This window comes from Ciconia boyciana, chromosome 2, assembly GCF_034638445.1.
Source record: "Ciconia boyciana chromosome 2, ASM3463844v1, whole genome shotgun sequence".
NCBI lineage: Eukaryota > Metazoa > Chordata > Aves > Ciconiiformes > Ciconiidae > Ciconia > Ciconia boyciana.
In genome coordinates, this window is record NC_132935.1 from 49,900,618 (window position 1) to 49,923,157 (window position 22,540).

Genomic DNA, 22,540 nt, shown 5'->3' on the forward strand with positions numbered 1-22,540 from the left:
GTTAATATTTTCCTGAAATGGGGACTTGGATAAGAACAGACTGGGGAAGTCAAGATCAAGGTAAAACATAAATAAAGCTAGTTTACTGGAGACATTTTGTAAAGACTTTGGCAGCTATGAATTTGAGAAGGAAGGTTTGCAGCATATTAATTTGATGTATAATTATATTCTTGCTTGCCCTCTATTCCTAAGAGGTTTTCCTGCCTTGCAGTGTTTTCCTTTGTTAATTTTATGATCAACAGAACTGTTTCAACAACTTCTTTTAGGTGGGAAACTCATCCCAGTTACCGGTGCCACTGCGACCTACAGAACAGATCAGTAAAATGCACTTCCATAAGCTGATCCCTGAGGCAGAAGCTTTGTCTAGAGGGGATTATCATGGCCAGTCAGCTTCATCACACTGACCACAGAGACCTCATTGGGCCCTAAAATCCACTTTCAGGAGTTGTTCAAGGACCAATACAGTCCTTTAAATCTCCCATTTCTGCTGACTCCTAAGTGCCTGAGAAGCTACATCCCTCCCTATGGCAGTCAAGTCCAGCTATTGCACACTTGCTAATAGTGGTTGCAGAAACTCTGATGACTGAACCCAGATTTTCACAGCCTTAACTCTTCCTCCTTTTACCTGCTTGATGTTGGATAACTTGGTCATCAAGGAATAGTGCAGGGCCCAGCCACACACTTTGGCTGCTGCCCACTGACCTTCCTTTCGAGCTGCCAACTACTAAGCAGTTCCATATTCTTTTGACATAAACTTGAGAGAACACGATTTTTTAAAAAACTGAATACTAGTAGGACAAGACCACAAACGCCTTGCATCTGTACTCTTCTATGATGAATATATCTTCTCATGAGTATGTTATTCCAAATATTTTCCAAGTGGGAAAGTGTCTACTTCATACACTGTTTGCACGGCTTGTATTAATTAACAGCCTTTTTTATACTGGTAGACTGCACCAGGATTAATAGATTATGAAGACTGTTCAGCCCTGTCATTCTCTAAGTCATTGGTGGCAAATTCCGCTGGGTCCTGGTTGACAAGTATGGAAGCTCACCCCAACTGTATGAAGGAATAAAGTGAATATAGGTCATTTCCAGTTATTGGCTCTTTTGAACCAAAATAAAGTTTCACTGTTAACCTCTTGCATGTTACTTTTATGATGTATTCAGGGACAACAAGGCTTGTCTGATGTCCTTATTGACTTCAGTTTACAATATAGCTATTTCACTGTCCCATTCTGTCTTTAATTCAGTCACAAAAGGCCATGCACTGGAAAGATATTATTATTTATTTACACCACGCTACTGCCTAGGCACCTAATTGAGGATCGATTGTACTATGTAGTATACAGACATATAACAAAGAAAACAGTCCCTGCCTCAGGCAGTTGCAGTCTGTGTGGCAAGTACAGCAGGTAAACACAAGTGATAAATAGCACAGGGCTGGATGAGTGAAAAATAAAATGCATAAAATTTATCAGAAAACAAATGTCCTAACTTCCTACCTAGGCTTTATATTTGTCCTGTCTTCAGCATCCCACTCTAGCAGTTGATTTTTAAGCTCTTTTGGTATGAAACTTAATACTTTACACTTGCATGCAGATAAATTCCATGAATAAAAATATGATAATAATTTTAGATACACTTAGAAATCATATGTATATGCATTACACAAAAAGTTAAAAATTAGTGAGAAAGACTATCAGCAATCACAAGGCTTTGCATGTATATTGGAATGCATCTAATCATGAGCGCATGTAGGTGTTTTTCCTGTACATCTCAGCTCATTGCATGTATACAGCTAATACATATTAATATACTTCAACATCATTATCCTATTTTATACTTGTAAGGATGGAAAAGAGGCTGGAGAAAAGTCTGGATAAATGGGTTGCAAAAAGTAGCCTAGAGAGCACCAGGTAGAATGGAAAATGAGTGATAGAGTGACAGTCTTGAATCACTGTCCATGTATGTACTCACTAGAAAACTCTCCTTAATTTTCATCATAATTGTTGTTTATGGTGTACATTTCATCGACCTGGTTACATTGATTCCAATGAGAGATGCCATTTTATAATTGATGGATGACATTAAGCAAACAAGCACAAGCTGACATTCAGGCCTAGCAATCATGGAAGGCCCAGTAGCAAAGTGAGTCAGTGAAAAAATAAGCTACCCTATTGTAAAATGCCCTGGAATTCAAAACAGATTTGTCTCATTGAATTCATTGAGCTGACCCTTCAAATCAGGCTGTGTATATCTGAGGTGAAAACAAGGGCTGTGGTCTATGCACATGCAATGCTTCAGCTGCTCACCAACATCTCCACATGTAGCAGCTGTTACCGTCCTCTCCCCCTTCTTGTTTTTGCAAGACATGCCATTTAGAAGATCGACGCCTACTTTTGTATTTGATTAGATACTCACATTTAACATCCCATTTTTTACACATAGTGAAATGTAAATGGATCGATCCAAAATAGAAATGGGAGTAGAATGAAGGCATGCTGACACCACATCTACTGCTGCACTCGACAGAGGCTCAGGCAAAGAAACCATCTGTTTCCAGATGTTGCTACTTTTGTAGACTGAACTCCGTGAAGAGCCCACATGTATGGAGGGTAACTGAGGAATGGCTTGGTCTACACCTATTCTACCACATAAAATAAGGCCAGGGCACAGTCTGAAGTACAGTTAAGTACCATACCAAGATCATTGCATTCTTTTATCATTATCACACTCCTTTGCACAGTTTTGGCACACACCAGACAATGCCTGGATATGGTTTGGGGGATAGCACCTTTCAGGAACTATTGCCACTAGGCAGCTTGAAAGCTGTCACGCTGTCTTCTGAGTGGAGCAGACACAAGCTATGTGGACACAAGCCAGGCCATACCATTTGCCCTCAGGAGCAAATAATAGTCTCTGAAGCGCATTATATACTGCTTAGAAATAGGTTTTTGAGGTGCAGGACATACCTGCATGATTTCCCCACCACGAGGAAATACACATGAAATCTACACCCATGTCTCTTCATAGTGACTTCCTCTAAAGACTCTTCTCTTCTCCTTATACTGAAGAAAGACTACACATCACAAGATACGTTTGAAGATGAGGATCTCGAAAAGATCATCACTGACGGCATCATGCGATCTGGACTGAAAATAACTAACTGGGATTTTATTTTGCTTGTATGGATCACCAAATACTGTGGCTATAAGGCTGTGTGGAGTCTTAAGTATGAACTCCACAAACAATAGGCCAAAGGGGAGACACAGAGATCAGGCTGAAGATGCAGAAGCAGAAGAGATTCACAGCAGGGTAAGCACAAGGGAAGTGAAGTTGCATGAGGTGTTCAGGAACAGCAATTAGGACTGGGATGGCAGGTCAGGAAACAAGGCAAGGAACTCTGTTCCCAACAGTTACTACTTCTCAAAGGCTGCAATCATGGTAATAAATTAAAGGGTGCCTGGACATGTTCCTAAGCACTGGAACTCATTCCTCTATAATATTAAGCTTCTAGAAACACTTCTTGCATATTTTTCACCCAGCCAATTTGCATGATCCTACATTAACATTTTCTAAAAATTTACAAGTATATTTTGAGAATTAGCCAGGACAAGGACTATTCCCAATAAGCAATACAGATGTGACCCTGTGTTGAAGGATGAAATACATTGCTATATGGATGCAGGGTACCCTATGCCTGTTGGCGTCACTCAAAGAGAATGGTCCAGGGGTGTTTAATATAACTGTGTGGTCACAGTCTTTCCCCTGCCAGCTGGCTGTGACACTAGGACTTGATGGAAGCTCTGCTTTCTACCTACACAGAAACCAGTGACTAGCTTCCTAAGAACAACTCTGCATGACCTTGCAACCTAAATCTTAGCAGGATTTAGCCAATGGGTTGAATTCCAAAAGCCAGCTAGCTTTTTTGGAAAGAGCTTTGTAAGTTTTAAAGGTTTACATAGGTTCAGCACTACACTGGACAAATGCTTGAATGGTAAACACAGTGAGCACTATTAAGCACTCGGGAACCACATCCAGCTCAGTAAATTCTCAGCTGAAAATACTTGTATGTTAGGAAAATATTATATGTAAGCATCACATACATAATGCACTTACACTAAGCATCCTTGCCACTACTGGCAAGAGAATGCTGGAGTAGACCAAATATGGTGACTGTACTATGTTTTAAGGTATGCCATGTATCTGTACATGTATGTATACACACACAGACATAGGCAGACACATACATACTCACACACACATAAAGAAACACTTTTAAAAAGTTTTCTAAGGTCATAAATGTACAGGCTTTCTGTTGGAAGGTCAACAACTAATAGCTGAACTTTCTAGAGGTAAAAAAAATTTCCACCCAAAATTCAAATTAAAACTTGAAAGAGAAGGTCAATGACTACAAACTAACAGTGTTGGAGAACTAAGTCTTTATTCCTGATCTATTCTTGGCCAGAAGAAAGGAGTAAACCTATACATTCATATTATGTGCTTTTTTTATCCATGTCCCCCACTGAGTAAATGGTAGTTAAGCACACTTGCATATAGTGTCTGAAAAGAAAATGAGCATTTTTTGCTGGTTAATTTGAAGTGTAGGTGTCTGATTAATTTTAATGTAGTTATTCCCTAAGAAACTAGTTTATTAGGAGAGGCTGTAAATGCTGCTCTTCTTCACTAGATGTTGTCTTTTATACATTTTCAGATATTTTTCTTGAGGTCTGTTGCTGTTTTTTCAGAAAAGGAATAAAGCACTCTTTATCGCCAAATCTATGTACTTTGGGGTCTGTACCTCAGAGGTACTTCATGAACTTAATAAAACAAGAATTTACAGAGTTGAAGCCAGGAAAAAATAGAGAAGCAAAGTATTGATGGTAAATTACATTGAAAAGGACATAAATAATTTTTATCTGTCTGCCTATATTTAATATTTTTATGTTTTGACACAAAGGCTGTGTGTACTTCTTTGTGGAAGGGGCCTTATAGCTGTAATTCTGAGCAGTGGCTGAGGATGTTCAGTGGCAAAATACCTTTTCTTTCTGGAGTAGCAAAAGAGCAGCCATTCTGCCTTAGTTAAAATCTAAATGTCAGCAATCACGACTGATCCTGCCCAGATTTTCTGTCATCCCTGCTAACTGTGAACAGAGGGGTCAGTGTCTGGCACCTGAATTAGCAGATATAGCCAGCAACACTTTGCAAGGATGTCAGGCATTCTTTAGCCAATTGTTCTTATTGCTCCATAAGGGCTGCGAGCAGGAAGGTAAAGGAACCTCAAGCAGCCATGGAATTCACAGATTGCAGCCAGAAGTTTCATAACATGCCAAGATTTTATCCCCCATGACCACTTTGACTTTTTTTTTTTTTTGCTTTTTTTTTCCCCTAAAGAACTAGAGATATTCTTTGATTGTTCTTCTAAAAACCCAAGACACTTCTTTGTCTGCTCTTCCAAGGGGAGGGCTCTTTTACACTGTATTCATCTCCAAGCTGGGAATGCCAATTATAGCTCCACCTGGGCTCAGGAATAAAAGATGTCAGACTGCAGCCTTTGTCCTTTTTTGACTGCTTTATACTGCTATTACATTGATTGCTCTTTGTTTCCCTGCAAATGGGGTCTTACAATTGCAGTCCACCTCCTTCCCTCCCTCTACCAGACTCCCTACTCCTTGTTCCAAGCTTTTTTTTCTTCCCTTTTCTTCCCTTTTTTTTTTTCTTTATTGTTTCCCACTATTACTATTAATTTTTGGTAGATGTTGAGTTTTGATAAGAACCACTCACCTAGCTCTGAACCACTTCTGTATTAGATTTTAAACCACACTTAGAGACAAGCAAAGGTTAGTCAGCAGTGAGACTGACACCGACGCTGTCTTTATCTGGGAATAATTCAGCACCCTGCGTCTCATTTACACTTTGTGATTATGACTGCTTTTAATATAATTTTTCTGTTCAGTTTAGAGACCTGATGTGGATTCTTCTGAATTAGAAGAATTCTAATGCCCCTTTTGTGGTTTGTTCACATCTGCCCAGAGAGCAGAGCAGGAAAGCTGCAGCCAACAATGTCAATACAACCCTATAAAGATTAATAGGGTACCTGAAAAGCAACAAGGACTTTGAGTGATTTCAAGGATTCCAAAGACTCAAGAAATCAATTTCAGTGAAAATGTCCTTGCTAATTTAGTACCTGATAGTATTTGACACCTCTGTACTCCAGTAAGAACACTGAGCAATATAAGGATGAGATTTCTGTGCGTGCATTTTGCAATCAGGATTGCAAATGAAAATTTATGCTAGCTAAATCCATATGGACAGAAAGATAAAGAATACCCTTCTAATACCTATCTATTCAAAACAAAAGTTAGCTCTATTATTATCTTCACATCTAGTGAAAAGAAATAAATCAGTAATGGAAAATAAATTACAGAGACTGGCTAAATAAGAGTGGAATATTGTCTAAACTATTAAATCTTGCATATCGTATCAGAACTGCTGCAGCATTAAAGAACCATGTGAGGCTGCTGGGGAAAAAAAGCCCACATCTACTCCTGACATGAGACAATTTGGATGCCACTAGACTTGATCTTTTCATTGTTCCATTGCACATTAACAAAGACACCAGCTCATGCTAGATGCTCAAAATAGGATAAAAGCAATCCATAAAATAAAATCTCTCCTCTGATGATGTCGTAGGTATTAAAATTCTGTTTATAGTGAAGATTTTTATATGTCCTAATTACATACTGGAACTAACTATTGTCAGTTCTGCCATGCTGAAAGAGCCTTAATGATGACATTATAGTTTGAATAGAATTTTTGAGCAGATCTAATGTAAAAAGAGATGTAATTAATCAAATTTTAAGTTTACTTGATCTAGGAATAGAGGTATGCTATATCTTTCCCTAATACTATTGCAGTCTTTGTGATGCAAACAAGGTCTAGAGCTATGAGCTTTCAAAAACAAAATAGGAAAGAAAACTACAGACATCTTAGAGGGCTGCAGAAGGGACAAAATACCTAATAAAGGACACATTTCTCCTTCCAATATATATAAAATAGCTTATAGACCTATTATTTTTTCTAGGAAACATTTATACTTCATTAGCACTATTAAGGTCATTACCCAGGTCCCTTTTCTAGTGTGCCAAATAATTTGCACATATGGGAATAACGGGGAAGCAAGCAGATGAAAAGGGTTAAAGGGAGAGTGATCCGATATACACTATTGGATGTCAGATGGTACAAACTGGATGTGTAAGCATTTTTTGTCAACCAGTAGCAGCATTCCCATTGTGTTATTTCATTGCAAAGATGCTGGAGAAAAAAGGTATCATACTGGTCTTCTCTTTTTTCTCCTTCAGCTTAGTTAAGAAAAAAGACGTATTTCACAGAGCTTCAGAGAAATCTGATAAACTTTCCATAGATTGCATATACACACACTTTGTGTGCAAGTACCTATATTGTCCATGCGCAGACACACACACACATACTACAGAATATGCATACAGATGTATATATAAAGATATATGTACAGACACACATGACCAGCAGCACACACCATTTCACTACATACCAAATTACATCGTTGTGCAAGGAAAGAGAAAACTTTTGACCTTTAAAGCATAGCAAACATTGTGATCCTGAGCTGTATACCTAAGTAAATGTTTTATGTTTTCAGGTTAGCTATGCATAGTTCAACTTTTAGGATTTATATGTTTGAATCCTACCTACCGTACAGCCTTCTCGGTGTGTCTAGCCTTGTGTGAGTAATGCAGGTTACCCACCAAAGCATGTGGCAGTGTGAGGACAAGGCAGAGCAGTGAGCAAACCCCAGCTCCCATCTCTCATCACTGCTGGCTGTGCTGTTCGCTTGTAGGCATTGCCTGGCTTGGCACCATGGCAAGCTGTACGCCCATTTAAGTAAAATGTGTCTAATGAGTGAGGCTCACAGATCTATTTTACATTTGCCAGGTTTACAGGCCTCATCTGCACTGATGAAAGGTAGTGAAAACCTTGTTAAAGGGAAGGGAAAAAGAGAAGCAGGGCAGTCAGAATTAGTAGCTGCTGTGCTACTATGAATGGTGCCAGAAGCTGCCTTTAAAATACAATTGCAAGCTAAAATTCAGAAAGGAAACTCTCAAACAAATATAACAAAAGCACAGGGAGGTTGTGCGGCTCCCACTCATCTGTGCTATTCAAATAACCATCACATTGAAATGATGTTATTGCCCGAAAAGTGGCGGTTCCGACAAAAACATCTGCTTCCTATGAGTCGTCTGAGTAACATCCACAAAGCATACCAAGAAAACGCATTTGAAGCACAGGTGTGGGAGTTAAAATCTCTGTGTTCATTACTGGATTTGCCACAGTGCTCATGCAGGACCTTGAGCATGTCGCTAAATATTGCTAAGCTAGTGTCTCTTCATCAGCTAAACAAACACACCAAAAGGTGGTAGGGTTAAAACACAGTTGATCCCACTGAAGGCATCAGGAATCTGTTCTGGATTAGAAGTATCAACACACCTTCTGCCAGTTAATTTATGGGCATTAATGCTCATGATGTATTTTGCAGTCCTTAGATAAATAGCCAGACATGGAAAAAGGGCCACTCAAAGACCACATTTTACTGTGCTTTGTGCTGATGACTCATTATTTTTCTGGGAAAGAAGGTCACTGCCTCTTGAATCATCAACAAAATGGCAGTAAATTTTGATTTCAGAATGTGTGCAGGGCCTGAGGGGAGGAAGGAGAGCAAGAAGAGAGAGCATTTTGCAGACGATTCCTGAGAATTTTAGCCATCATATTTTTTCCACCTTTTTATTGAGCCCAGGCACAAGGAGAACTTGTTCTGTCTGTGAAAAAGGCCAAAGACAGAGCCCTTGTACCTTGTCAACTCAAATTTATTGGAAAAGATCTTCTAGAAGCCATAAACTTCTCCTCAGCAAGCCCTAGCTTCAGCACTTCTGTCCAGGTGCCCATGTGGTTCCTGTAGCTTCATGTTACTGCTGCTGCTACCTTGGTTTGTCTGAGGTATGTGAGGGTGGAAAGACCAACTCTCCACGAGGGAATCATGCTGGCCACTATGGCTCTGCAAAGGGAAGAGGCTGTGAAAACTGAAACTGAAACTGAGGTCTGACATCTTAGGCATCACTGCACCTTCTGTAGGTAAGCTAGCTATAAAAAAGAGGGACCGTGTACTATAGGTCTCATAGCTGGCCTTGAAAAATTGTCTTTTTCTATCACTCCATTTCCTTTTATTTCTCCATTTTACTGGAATTATTGACCATCAGAGATCACTTCAGAAACTATGAAATAAACCAAGAAAAGTAGTTGCATCAAACCTGAAGTCCTGGTTGTTGAAAAGACTATGTTATGACTCATATTATTGATAAATATACATATAACATCAAAGTTATTATTCCATAATGCTTAAAGTGATCACAATTTAAGTGCCCTGGACCAAAATATCAAGGACATTGAGGTATAGCTATCTACAGGTTGAAGTGAGTTCAGGAACCTGTATTTATTCCATCTGGAAACCCTCTTAAAACAAAATGTGTATACGTCATCAGTAGCAACAAAGTCCCTACCTTGTCGGTGCCTTATTTTGTTTTAAAAGATCAATGGTCCACCATACTAATTTTTCACAAAAAAGCTTTCTCATCTGCCAGTTTCAGGTTCCCTAAACTAAGTTCTTTACATACCCACAGCAAGGATTGGGCTCTCCAAAATCCTGATAGCCTCTTCTGAGGAAGGAGTTGTCATTACTACTCCCTGAGTTCATGCTTTGGTTCTGGGCGTCGAGCCTTAGCAGTCAAACTAGCCTTTTAAGTCCAGCAGATTCACAACACTGAACCAGAATCTGACCTAATGATTCCCCCCTCAAGTATTTGCTAAGCGCTCTTCTCTTTTCTGTGTATTTTTGCAGGCAGATGCCTCTGGAATTAGACCAACATACTCATCCAGAAAACAAACTAATGTCAGGCCAGCATAAATTATGAAACAGCCGCTCCAGATTTGTTAGGAAGGGCAGTTACACAAAAAAAGTTTAAGTTTGCTTTTTTTGATTTGTTTTGGAATTAGAGGGTAGGTTACTAATTTCACTTCACCCCCTGCTCACCAACTGTGGAAACAAAATATGTCATAAAATTGCATACTTAACCTCAACATCGTTTAATTGTAAACTGAACATAAGTGGCACATTCATCATGTTTCGAAGGCACTCGTTGCTCTGCCTTACCCCACGCTTTCCCACCTAGCAGCCGTCCTCGGGGCAGAGGCCAGACCACTGTGAAAGATAAGAGTGGAAAACAAACACCGTGGAGATGGAGCCCTGGGGAAGTGAGATGACAGACTGCACAGCACAACCGCAACGACGCACGTCGGGACGGGAAGGTGGAGGTGCGTGTCAAGCCCACAGCTTCTTATCCAGTCTTGTGTAAATCAGGACAGTGCTGAAAACTCATGCTGATCTACATTGTTTTCTCTTTCTCTTTAATGCTTTCTGATTGGATTTTGCATGCAAATTGCGTACCACTCTGAGCTAAGATTTTTAGTAGCAATAGCAACAGGTCGAAAGTTTATAACTTTGCACACAAAGTCTGCTAGGTTAAAGGCCAAACTTTTTCAAAATTCAGTCCAAAATGTCTAAATCAATCGATTTCCACAAAAGCTGTCCATTTTTCCCATGCCGGTAAAGTTCAAATGTGACAATTTCATGAGTTATGTATGAAAGTGCTTTCCACTAGTTTATCTTGCTACAGTATGGAAATAGGAATTAGCTTAATTCCTGTCCAGTATAGTAAGTATAAACTGTTCAATTTAAAGCAGGATTGGGGAACTCCTGACTAGAGCTTAAGTAGACGAATAATATCCTGGCTTGTAATTGGAATGAAAAAGCAGACCAACTAGAGAGGAGGTACGATTTTGCTTTCTAGGAGAAAAGTAAGTCACACCAACTTGCTTGCATCATCACCAGGGACCTGACACCGTCAAAAGAGCAGGAGAGAAGCACTCCAGCACCTGGCTGCCAGGCGGTGTCAGATCAGGTCTGTGTGCTTGTGAAAGAAGCAGAGAACAACTATTGTACATCTGTCTGCCACAATGGTGTCTTCCACATGAACAACATCATGGTTTGCTTCAAATCCACTACCAAAAGGGATTTTTATAAGTTTTGAAGAATTTGGGGGTTTTGTATAATGACTGACTAGGGAGAAGACATTTGATGTACATCTGTGTTAAATAAACAAGGAAAAGGACCAGTTTGGTAGAACGGAAGGCTGTGGGGGTGCATGGGAGGAGGGCATGTTTTGCATGCCTAAGGATAAAATTAGGGTATGGAGGGGCATTTCAGGGACTGAACTTTACTCTGGATGTTTGGAGAGAACCAAACCTTGTGCTGTCTTGTCCATATTGCCTTTTGGGAATGGCGTAGCCATGCCCTGAACCATGCCTGATTGTTCTATTGGAAAGTGCTGGCTGGCAAGAGCCAAAACTTAGACAGGGAACATGCTGACTATTAAGCATATAGACATTCAGTAGTCCGTGCTTGAGCTCATTCTCTGGTTTGGTTTTACATAGCATTATGGTTTATCATTTATAATGTTACTTAACAGCCCACAGTAATTCTCATCACTCCTAGAGATTTCCCTTCCAACTATAAAAGGGCAGAGTGCACGCGGGACACTGTTACTGTGTTTTGTTTCTTTCATAGTCTGGCAATTGTCTAATACTAAATATTATATAGATATAGTAGTAAGCCAAGCAAACTTGGAGGTAGCACAATATTCCTAAGAAATGCTATGAATTTTCCATTCTATTATGTTTTTTTCCTATGTAGAGAAGGGTTCTATTCATTTCAGTGTGAGTTTTCTCTGAGTAAAGATTCTGTTCAAATAAAGGCTTGGTGCTGCTCCACTGGTGTTTCCTATGCAGATCTGACAAAAGTGTAAGGGAATGAGGAGCTACCATTAGTACAAAACTTGAGTGGGTAGCATCTACTCCCGATGCCACGCAGCAGGATTTGACTTGCAGGAATGCTGGCAAGAATCTCACTCCTCACTCCTCTCAAATGACCTCAGCTAAGGTTTCAGAAGTTGTGTGTGTGAATGTGTGTGTGTGTGTGTGTGTGCGCGCGTGTGAGCCTCTGCTGACGTATTTTCAAACAATCTGTCAGAATCAGATGCTGGAAAAGTATTTAAAATTATTTTTATCTAAGGAAAGAGATGAGGAATGTTTAGAGCTGTCCGTTTCTTGGATACCATTCAAAATGCTACCCCTAAATTTCTATAGGGTAACACATTCCTTTTATGAACTGAAACCAAAGTGGGTCATTTGGCTTGTAAGAGACATCATTATTTTGAGCTGTGTGCTAATTAGTTCACTTCCACTGATTATCATTAATACCTGTGGCTGTATGATTCGCATAGGCCAATAATATGCACATAAAACCAAGAGAATACAGATAAAAAACTTAGAGTGAATTAAAAAAGATTAAACACAAGCTGCAAATACAGAAACATAAGAGACCTGAAATGAAAAAACCACATATTAAACATCAAATTTAAATCTGCTTTACAGAGGGATTAAATGTTCACTGTGGACTGTGAGGGAATCCATTTCTAATGGTGAATTTATATCTGTCCACAGGGAACCCTATCAAGGCACAGCTGACTAATGACTATCATTTTCACTTGATTTCATTAGTATTTAAGTCATAGCATGAAGTACATTCCCTTCGGTGCACTGAAAGTTAGTGATTTACATACATTCACCGTGAAGCTTTTGCTTTGGCTAATATAAAAATTGTTTGCTAGTTGAGAGTGTATTCTTTCTTATGCCTACCTAAGTCCACCCATTCAAAAATAAATGTTAACTTTTCATATGATTAGTCACAACACATTTTAGAGGCGCGTTATAATAAAATTAAAATGATGCTGTCAGCCTGAAATTATTCTTTCTTTCTGGATATGATGTAACACTCTTTGTTAGGCAGCCTCTAGTTGTTCGTAACCAGATTTTTCTGTACACTGGGTGCATGCAATATGTCTTTTTCCTCTATGGTGTCCAAATCCAGTTACAGCAAAATATCATAGACAGGCTTCAATTTATAGACAACTGATCACGTGTGTCTTTGTGACAACGTCTGCAAAAGAAATTCTGAACATTTGGTCAAGATGGGTAGCTTCTTGAAAAGGGCGAGAAGAACGTGCTGAAAGTAAATGGCTGCCTGGGTGCCACTTGCTGGCACCTTCCTCCTGGATTCCCTATCCAATTAAAAATAAAACCACTCATCCTCACCTCCAGTTTTCCCTCCCTATTCTCTCTCCTCCCGTCACTGCCCACTCAGACAATACAGCCTACCAAACTAGCTGTTCCTCCTGCACTTCTTCAGGCTTTTCCACCTTTGTAGCTTTACTCATACTCCTCTCTTTTCCATGCTGCTCTTCATCTCCAGCTACATTTTCAACTTCCTCCCATAAAGTGTCTGACACATACAACAGGTACAAGCAGCACCACATCTGTGTTTTGCAGAGAACTCCATTTACACTAACTTTCTTCAGAATATCCTTTCCTCCTGAACCTTTCTGTCCAGACCATGTACAGATACAGCACACAGACACTGTTAAGTAAATAATACTCTCTATTAATGTTAATAGCAAAGCCCAAACCCGCTGTATACATGACACTAGCCTAATTATATGCTATTCTCTTTTTTATTTCTTTTAATGGGGCTACAGGAAAGCTTGCAATACTATGCTTAGATAAGGACGCATATCTGTAAAATCAGGTCTATATGTGTAAAAACTTCAGGAAACTGAACCTGTAGTTATGTTCAGAGGCACAAAGAGATCAAATCAAGGGTAGAGTTTAAAAAGAAGGCTCTTAACCACATGCTAAGACAGTTCAGCAAATGAACAGAAACCATCCTCAAAGGTTGTGTGGAGAGGGAATGAGGGGGTCACAGACTGTGTTTGCCACTTATAATCACTTGCTGTAAATCCTGGCCACACAGGAAAGGTCCATGTAAAACACTTCTGATTTGTGTTATTGGCATCAGTTACGTGTGTCAGCCAGACATCCCCATCAAAACTGGAATGCTGTAAATAGACACATGTGCCAGACATCTGACAGGCTAAATATACAAGGTGGAAAAGGGAAACAGAGGAAGGGTTGCTATTCCTGTGTTGTACCTGGGGTACTAAAGTATAGAAAGCTTAAACAACTTGTTCAAATGGCATGAATCTAAGACAGAAACAAGCTGCAAACTCAGATCTCCTGCTTCACAGCCTTTTGCCTCAGCTCCCCAGATTTTTCCATCCTCTTCTTTGTTTTATTCCTATGTATTGATTTTAGGTTTCTTTTGATTAGTGGAACTACTCAAGGTTCAATTATTCCAGTAATGGAGCATGCATGAATCAAGAGCATGTAGGATGAAAGTTTTACTTGATTTTTTTAGGATGAATGCATCACGTTGAAATGAGCCTTTTTCCAGATCAGCTGCTGCTTCTCTCCACTCTATATAACACTCCTCTGCTTCGATGCTCTTGACAGAAGATTGCTGCTTCAGCAAAAAGCTTTGAAGGTGAAAAAGTTTATTCCAAGAACCTGGTGTGTTTGCGTGTGTACCCTCTAACTGGAGATCTAACTCTGAAATAGGGAGCCCCTGTGACTGCGCTTCTCTCTCTGCCAGTAGAGTCAGAAGTTCCAGTTACCCCTCCAAGCTTTTATAAACCAGGATGCAGATTTATCTTGGTTTAGGGACTGGATGGATCATAAGCAAAAGATCAAAACCAGGTTTCCAACACTAGAAAGACAAAAAGTTAGTGAAAACTTCCAGCATACAGAATGCAAAAATACACTTCAGTGAAATCATGCTAGGCGTCCCAAAGACCGTGAAGAAAGCATTGTTTTATCCATTTGATGTTGGCTTCTGAGAATACTGGGAGTCCGGCAGTTCCTTGTTTACTTAAACACTCAAATCTCATTATAATATTTCATTAGAAGGTCTTTAATTTCTGAACCCCAGCACACACATGCTCTAGCCTTTCCTGTGCTGCAGAGTTCAGCTGAGACAGTAGTTCTGTCTCATGCTTCTGTCTGCTAGCAAATGCCCTTTAGCAAATGATACTGCTTTCAAACACTGCATTTCCCTTTGAATTATTTGCAATACCACTGAGTGGTCTGCAGTTTGTTCTCCACCCCAGCAATTCAGTTTCAAAAATAAACTGCAATATTTTAGATTAAAAAGGAAGTCTCTGAAAATAAAGTCTGCCTATATGTCATGCAAGCTAAGTCATTTTGAAAATTCTGACCTCAGATGAAATGTATTACTAGTTAAGCACAAAGAAATTCATTATTTTAGCCTACTGTAATTTTGCCAGCACTTCAAGTTAGATTTAAATGAACTCAAATCAAAGGAGTATGTGAAAAAGAAAATAGTTTTAGTGACTCTGCTCACAGTGATTGTTGACTGCTCTTTGAATTTCAACTTCGTCTATTAATAAGAGAATTTGTGAGCGAGATATAAACTATCCTTGAGGGAGAAAAATGTAAGCAGAGTGGACAACTAGAAGGACTTTACGAAAATGTAGCTGAATGTTAACTGAAAGTATTTATCTTCTTTCAATATCCATGATTAGCTGAAACCTTTACGTCTCTATTACATTTAATCATTTCACTTTCTGCCTCTATGAAAGATCAGATTCAGGTTGAAACTTGAGATAGAAAATATTTTCCCCATTATCTGCAAATCAGTGCATTATTGAAAGTGGCAAGGTATGTGAATAAGCACTGCCTGAAAGTGCCACTAGGGAGGATGGCAAACTAGCAAACAAAAGGTTTTTTACAACTCAGAAGTCAAAACAGAGATTGAGTTTCTCCAGTGCCTGGTTTTGTTTAGTTTGTTTTGTTTTTCCATGCAGAATCTCAGGAAGAATTTCATTCATTTGTAAAGCATGTTGAACAGCACAGCATGCTCTAAACGGTTGAAAATGCTACCTTTTTGTTTAAACTGTGATTAACACTCTGCAGAACTCAGGCTATCCAAATCTTGATGATTAATTGAACCTCATTTAATTTGCCTATTGTATTTGCAGTAAACCAGATTCTAAAATCCTACAGTAAAGTACTTAATCATGATTAACAGTATCTCAGCAAGTCCATGGTTCTTGGTAAGGTGATGCTGTAGCTAAAAGCCTGTAGCTCTTCTAGGCCAGTCTCAGCGAGGAAAGTGCCCTGTGCTGAGAAAGTTCAGGAAATTTAGCAGAATCTGATCTCAAGCCAGAGAAAGGCTTATTACTCCATGAGATCTGGAGTAGGCTTTTCTACTGGTTTGATGTGTAGACTGATCCCATTGGATTCCCTGAGATTCATTTGGGTGGACCTTCCTGAAACCAGATCTACGTTTTGAATATTCTGCTGTTCTCCACTGCTTATAAACAAAGACAGAGAAAACATTAATGATACTTATTATTTTTTTATTCCATAATTAGGTAAATAAAATACTGCTCTTTCTACACCTTTAGACCCCTGAATTTTACATGTTGTAATTTATCAGGAGTTGTCAATCCTGAGAAACACATTAAGCTTTGTCTTACATCTTCTGAAATCCTGGAACTCATGGCAGGTGCTGCTTTATACTAGCTTGGCTCTAAAATTCATAGCCAAACAGGCTATGGTAGGGCAGCTTAGAGTCAACCATTGGATAAGAGTTCACCATTGTCGATGGGAAAGTGTTGTGCAGTTATTTGGAGCTTTGGGCTGGAATTTTCTTGGTGGAAGCCCCTGTCCAAACCCTTATCCTTGGTCCATTTGTGGACATCGTTCCTGTCAGCTTAAAACAGAGAAGTCACAATGACATTTGAAAACCACGGCAGGCTTAACTTTAACTGAGAGGGACTTTACTAACAGGATAAACTGTTTGCTCAAAGAGGGGTACCACCTCCTTAGAGACAGCCATTTTCTATTCTCAGATAAAAACACTTCCAAAAATTTTGGTGAGTTGCCACAGACAGTGTTCACGCGAATGACATCCATGGACCTTTCGCTGCTGTGACAATGCCACAAAGTATACAAAATCAAGCAGTGCTTTATTCTACCAGACAGTAATAAGCATGTAATTATATTGTAATTAAAAAGCAATTATTCACTGGCAACTACTGAAGATATCTTTAATGGTAATTCTGAGAGCGACTACCATGTAATTTGTAGACAGAAATAAGTGTGCAATTACCCTGTTAGTAACACAGTAATTACCAAATACATCCAAGCATCTTTCTGGTTTCTGACATGGAGTTACTGACACCTGCAAAGCATAAATTACATAGCAACTACATATGCAGCTGCCAGGTGATGTACAGTATAATGAAAAGATGGCAGATATCATTTCAGAATTAGGGTCTGATTCATTAGCATAAAACTGGTGTAACAGATTAGTGATCAGTGCTCAAATCTGAAACAGGACCAAGCCACTGAAATCCACAGAGTTGTACTGGCTTAAAAGAGCTATAAAACATGTTGTGAATCAAACCTAAATCTTTATGTAGAATGATGAATACAATAAAATATATTGTCACAAGTCTGGAATTAGGAGCTTATCCCTTTCAGATGAACTGATCCTACCCTATTCAAAAGAGAGAGGTTCATCTGTTCCTATCACAGGTTTCTATCACAGATCATTTGTAAGCAACGGAGCCTTGCTGTACGTGAAGCCTCGTATGTCAGCTTCTCACTTCCCTCTTATGTCATTGCTCCAGTGACATTTCCAAATAATGGGTTTGACAGGTGGGCCCCGAGCAGCAGAACTTATCAGGTGAGTGGGAAAGCCGAAGCAAAAGCCCCAAGGCAAGAAGTGCCATAAACACTTCACAGAAAACATTGAATACATTATTTTGAAGCAAATGATGTGTCATCTTTGTGACTGATGCAGGTTACGTTCTAATGTAGCCTTATTCTAATTGTCCTGGTTTCAGCTGAGATAGAGTTAATTTTCTTCCTAGTAGCTAATACAGTGCTGTGTTTTGAATTTAGTATGAGAATAATGTTGATAACACACTGATGTTTTAGTCGTTGCTAAGTAATGTTTACACTGGTCAAGGACTTTTCCGCTTCCCATGCTCTGCCGGGTGCACAAGAAGTTGGGAGGGGGCACAGCTGGGACGGCTGACCCCAACTGGCCAAAGGGCTATTCCATAACATATGGCGTCATGCTCAGCATATAAAGCTGGGAAAGAAGAAGGAAGGGGGGGGACATTCAGAGTGATGGCGTTTGTCTTCCCAAGTAACCGTTATGCGTGATGGAGCCCTGCTTTCCTGGAGATGGCTGAACACCTGCCTGCCCATGGGAAGGAGTGAATGAATTCCTTGCTTTGCTTTGCTTGTGTGTGCAGCTTTTGCTTTACCTATTAAACTGTCTTTATCTCAACCCATGAGTTTTCTCACTTTTACTCCTCCAATTCTCTCCCCTATCCCACCGGAGGGGGAGTGAGCGAGCGGCTGTGTGGGGCTTAGTTGCTGGATGGGGTTAAACCATGACACTAATGAAGTCCATATTTATTCCATGTAAGCGCGGCCTTAGTCTTTGGCATAAGACCTGAAGTCAGATTGACTACTCAGGTGCTTAAAGCTAAAGATATGTTTAGGTAGACAGCCACACACCTATCATCTCAGTCTTGAAACTCGTGCATCTAAATCACATGCTACATACCAAAAGATCCTTGTCAAAAATCACACTAAAGCACATTCAGAGCTTAATTTTAAGAAGGCTTGGCACCCAGAAATTAGTATGAGCTCTAAGTGGTCAAAATGCTTGAATATCAGTCTAATTTTATACAACAGCCTACAATAAAGACTCATGTTTGAAGTTTATTCCTGACAAATTCATCTAAAATGAAAATATTCTTTGTCTTCCTTAAGGAAAGAATGAAAGAAATAGAGAAACATAAGACTGCAAAAGACCCCCCAGATCACAAAGTCTAAACACCAGAAAGGAAGGAAAGCAATTTATCACAACTAATCCGGTATTATGCAAGACAGCACACTGTCATGCTGGCAAAATATAAATATTTCTCTCCATCTATTTCCCTTCCTTGGTCTGGGAAAATAAAATTCAGCAACACAAAGAAGTATGTCTATTATTTAATCAGACCTCTGATTTCAGTTATTACTATCATTTTGCTTAGCATTTGCCATCTCATTTTACATGCTTCCTGAGTTTCTTTAGCAGTGCCAGAATACAGCCACTTAAAATTTACAGCAATTAATTTAATGTTCTGTCATCTATCAAGATTTATAGCAATACTGTCTGGAGATGCCTGAATCCTATATAATGAAACACAAGGCTATTGATTACAAAATAGGAGGATGAAACGGGGACTGGGGTGTCTTTCAAGAAAGTTGTGGAGGAAAATGTGAGTCATCTAAAACCACCCATTTGAAAGTGGAGCAGGATAAGCCCTCCCTTCCACATCGCCGATAATTCAGAGTGATGTGGGTGATTAAAGGTTTCTCCAACAGCTGTACTGAGGGAGTACCGCCATCCTTCTCTTCTCTGTCCACACTGGGGTGTTTCAGGGTGATTAATTGTTAATTGGCAAATATCAATATGACCAGGAGCATATTTTGCTGAAAACATACAGCCATTCCAGCAACGGCCATTAATTTTTGCTTAGTCTTGTCTGCAAAATCACACCAAGAGTGGCATTCACGTCTTATAATTTATCAAAGGGTTTCTAGGAAACAATAGCTTGCATTCTAGCTACTGGCATGCTCTATGAAAACTTTGAATTAGGTACAAAAAAGGGTGATCATTGTGTCTGAAAGACTGGATTGGACTAAGACCGTACCTACATGTAAATATATGGCTATTCATTTGCTGAGTTAGACATGCTCATATGCGCCATGGAACTGAGACCAGAGAGTGATCTGGTTACCAGCACTCTGTATCTGCTGCTTATGTAAATCAGAAAAACAAAGAAAAGAAAAAAAAAGAGAAAGAAAAAAATAACAAAAAACCAGCCTTGCTTAATGAACTGGCTTCCTGCCATTGTGTTACCAAAACAGCTAGAAAGACCCTAAAGTCATGGAATGGACTTCTAGTGACAATACAACTATTGCCCAGTTCCTGTTGCTTTGTTGTACCATTGTTACAGTCCAGTGGTTGTATTTCAGCTGCAGTGCTTTTGGAGTTGGTGTGGAGGTGGCTGCTTCTGCAAACATCTAGAAAAAAACAATTATTTTGGCACTAATAGATATCTCTGTAGCAGTGTAAACAGAGAGGTCAAAGGCTGATTTGGCATGAAAACTGAAGCGTTGTAGTATATAAAAAAATAAGATAATATCCTTTCAGTTATTTGTGAATATTCTATGGGGGCTTACTGTGCCTTTTTTTAAAATTAGTCAAAGCAACCGTGAATACATGTAACTAGGTTTGCATGCAGGATACATTTAGAGAATGAGATTATTCAGACTCACAGTGCCTGTATGGTTTCGTCAGATTATTTAATAAAGGTCAAAATATATTACTGTGGTCCTACTCATAGAAGTTTCCTTCCAGAACTGTGCTGAGGAAACTCACTCCTCAGTTGCCTGCTTGTTTGCCTGTTATACGGGTAAACAGAAACCTTCATTCTCCAGAGCTGTCTTTCTCATACCTTTCATGTGTACTAAACTGACTGAAAAAAATATTTTAGGGAAACAATAGAAGTGCTTCATAACTCATACACAGTACTTGGTGTCCTGTTGAAATCTGAGGCCTTATCTTGAATTCCTAACACATCTTATGCTTGCCGGGACTTCACACAAAGAGTGTGGCAGGACTGTGTCTTTGCTGATATAACTTTCATTCCAGATGTACAATCTTTTTACTGGTTTATTCTCAAAACATTTATAGGTACATTTATATATATATATATATGAAAGTTTCAGTCTAGTCAAGTGAGGAATAAAGAGTTTCTCAATCTTTTGAGAAATCTTTTGAGCAGAAATTTCAGAGGCGGACCAAATTGTGATTGTATTTGGAAAATTATTCCTGAAGGATGTATCTGTATAATCTTTGCCATGAAAAGAACTAGGTACCAATTTCAGGAAAGTTGTCTTTGCTTATCTCTGGATCTAGAAATTATGGCAAACAAGTACCTGTTCAGCATGATTTCTGGATACCTGTTCCTGATACCTTCTGTAGCCAGAAGGTGGATAAAGGGTGAGCGAAGCAGGAAGGCAGTGGCGCACTGGGGTTGGGAAGTGCCCACGGTACACACAGAGGGACTCCCGCATCCATGGTGTAGAGGTAACATGGGTTGTATGATCTTCTGCTTGGTGGCTTTTCTGCAGGGAACTCACCTTGCGCCTGAATGCCAGATTTTGCCACTGGCAGAAAAAATGAAAAGGAAAAAATGACCGTTTCAGAGGTCTCATCTGCTCTGGTAGAAACAAGTAGTTATTCACATTGGTTGAAAATGTCCGGGGGGGAAACAACGACAACGAAAAAACAGTTCCTTCTCTGTTCCTCACTTAGCCCAAAATTAAATGCAAGATTCATCAAGCCTGACTCAAACTTCTCCTTAAGCACCTGCAGTCTTATGCCTCTGGGATCAACTCTGTTAGGAAGGCCAGGCACCAAGCCAACACAGGTCTTCTTGAAGATGACATTGTTTTTCTTCTAAACCTCCCATCAGTTTTGGAAGTCAAACCTTATTCTTCCCAAGAGCACTGTTCCTCAGGAAGGAAGCTATACCATAAGGGAGTCCTCACAGACTGAAGGAAGCTCGTGGGGGGAGGTGTGGGGGCTCCAGAGCATTGAATAGCTCCAGGGAAATGGTTATAATGAGTACAAAAGCCCACAGCAGACAGGCTTAAGTACACAGAACTTGGCATTGTTTTTAGGATCAGGCATCCGTCAAAGAACTTCAAAGGAGTCACATAATAAGCCATTATTATTATTATTATAAATAGGTTAATCAGATCAGCTAAAATAAGAGCAGGTCTGAATTTCTACTGAGGCTTTTTTGAGTTTTAAAAAAAGTTAACATTTTCATTCACACTTTTTTCCTCCCTTCTTCCTACATACAAGTCGGGAATTGTCTGTTATACTACCAAACATCAGTATTGCTGGAAGACAGAGAAAACACCTGTGTCCTTACACACCCTAAAAGGAAAGGTAAGCTATACCACACACTGCATTACTCAATCGTGCATTTTGTTAAGTGTTAGTGTATAAATTTGACCATGAATGAGAAGCTTGTGACCATATCTTTGTCTGAAATGTGTCCACATATAGTTCACTATGCTTTTTCAAATCTGTATGTGTCATTTCATTATTTCTAGCCTATTCAGAGTCCATTTCTTATCCTTTCCATTATCTCCCCAGAAAAATGGATGAAATTGGGTCACTACTGTGCTCATGTCATCCCCTGGGCTGCTGGACACCTGGGTTTTTAGGACACTGTAATATAACAAATGTAGCAAACTTTTATTGCTTTTTATGTCCAAATCCAATATCTTCAAGATATTTCCCAATATAACTTCCACAGTAGGCTGA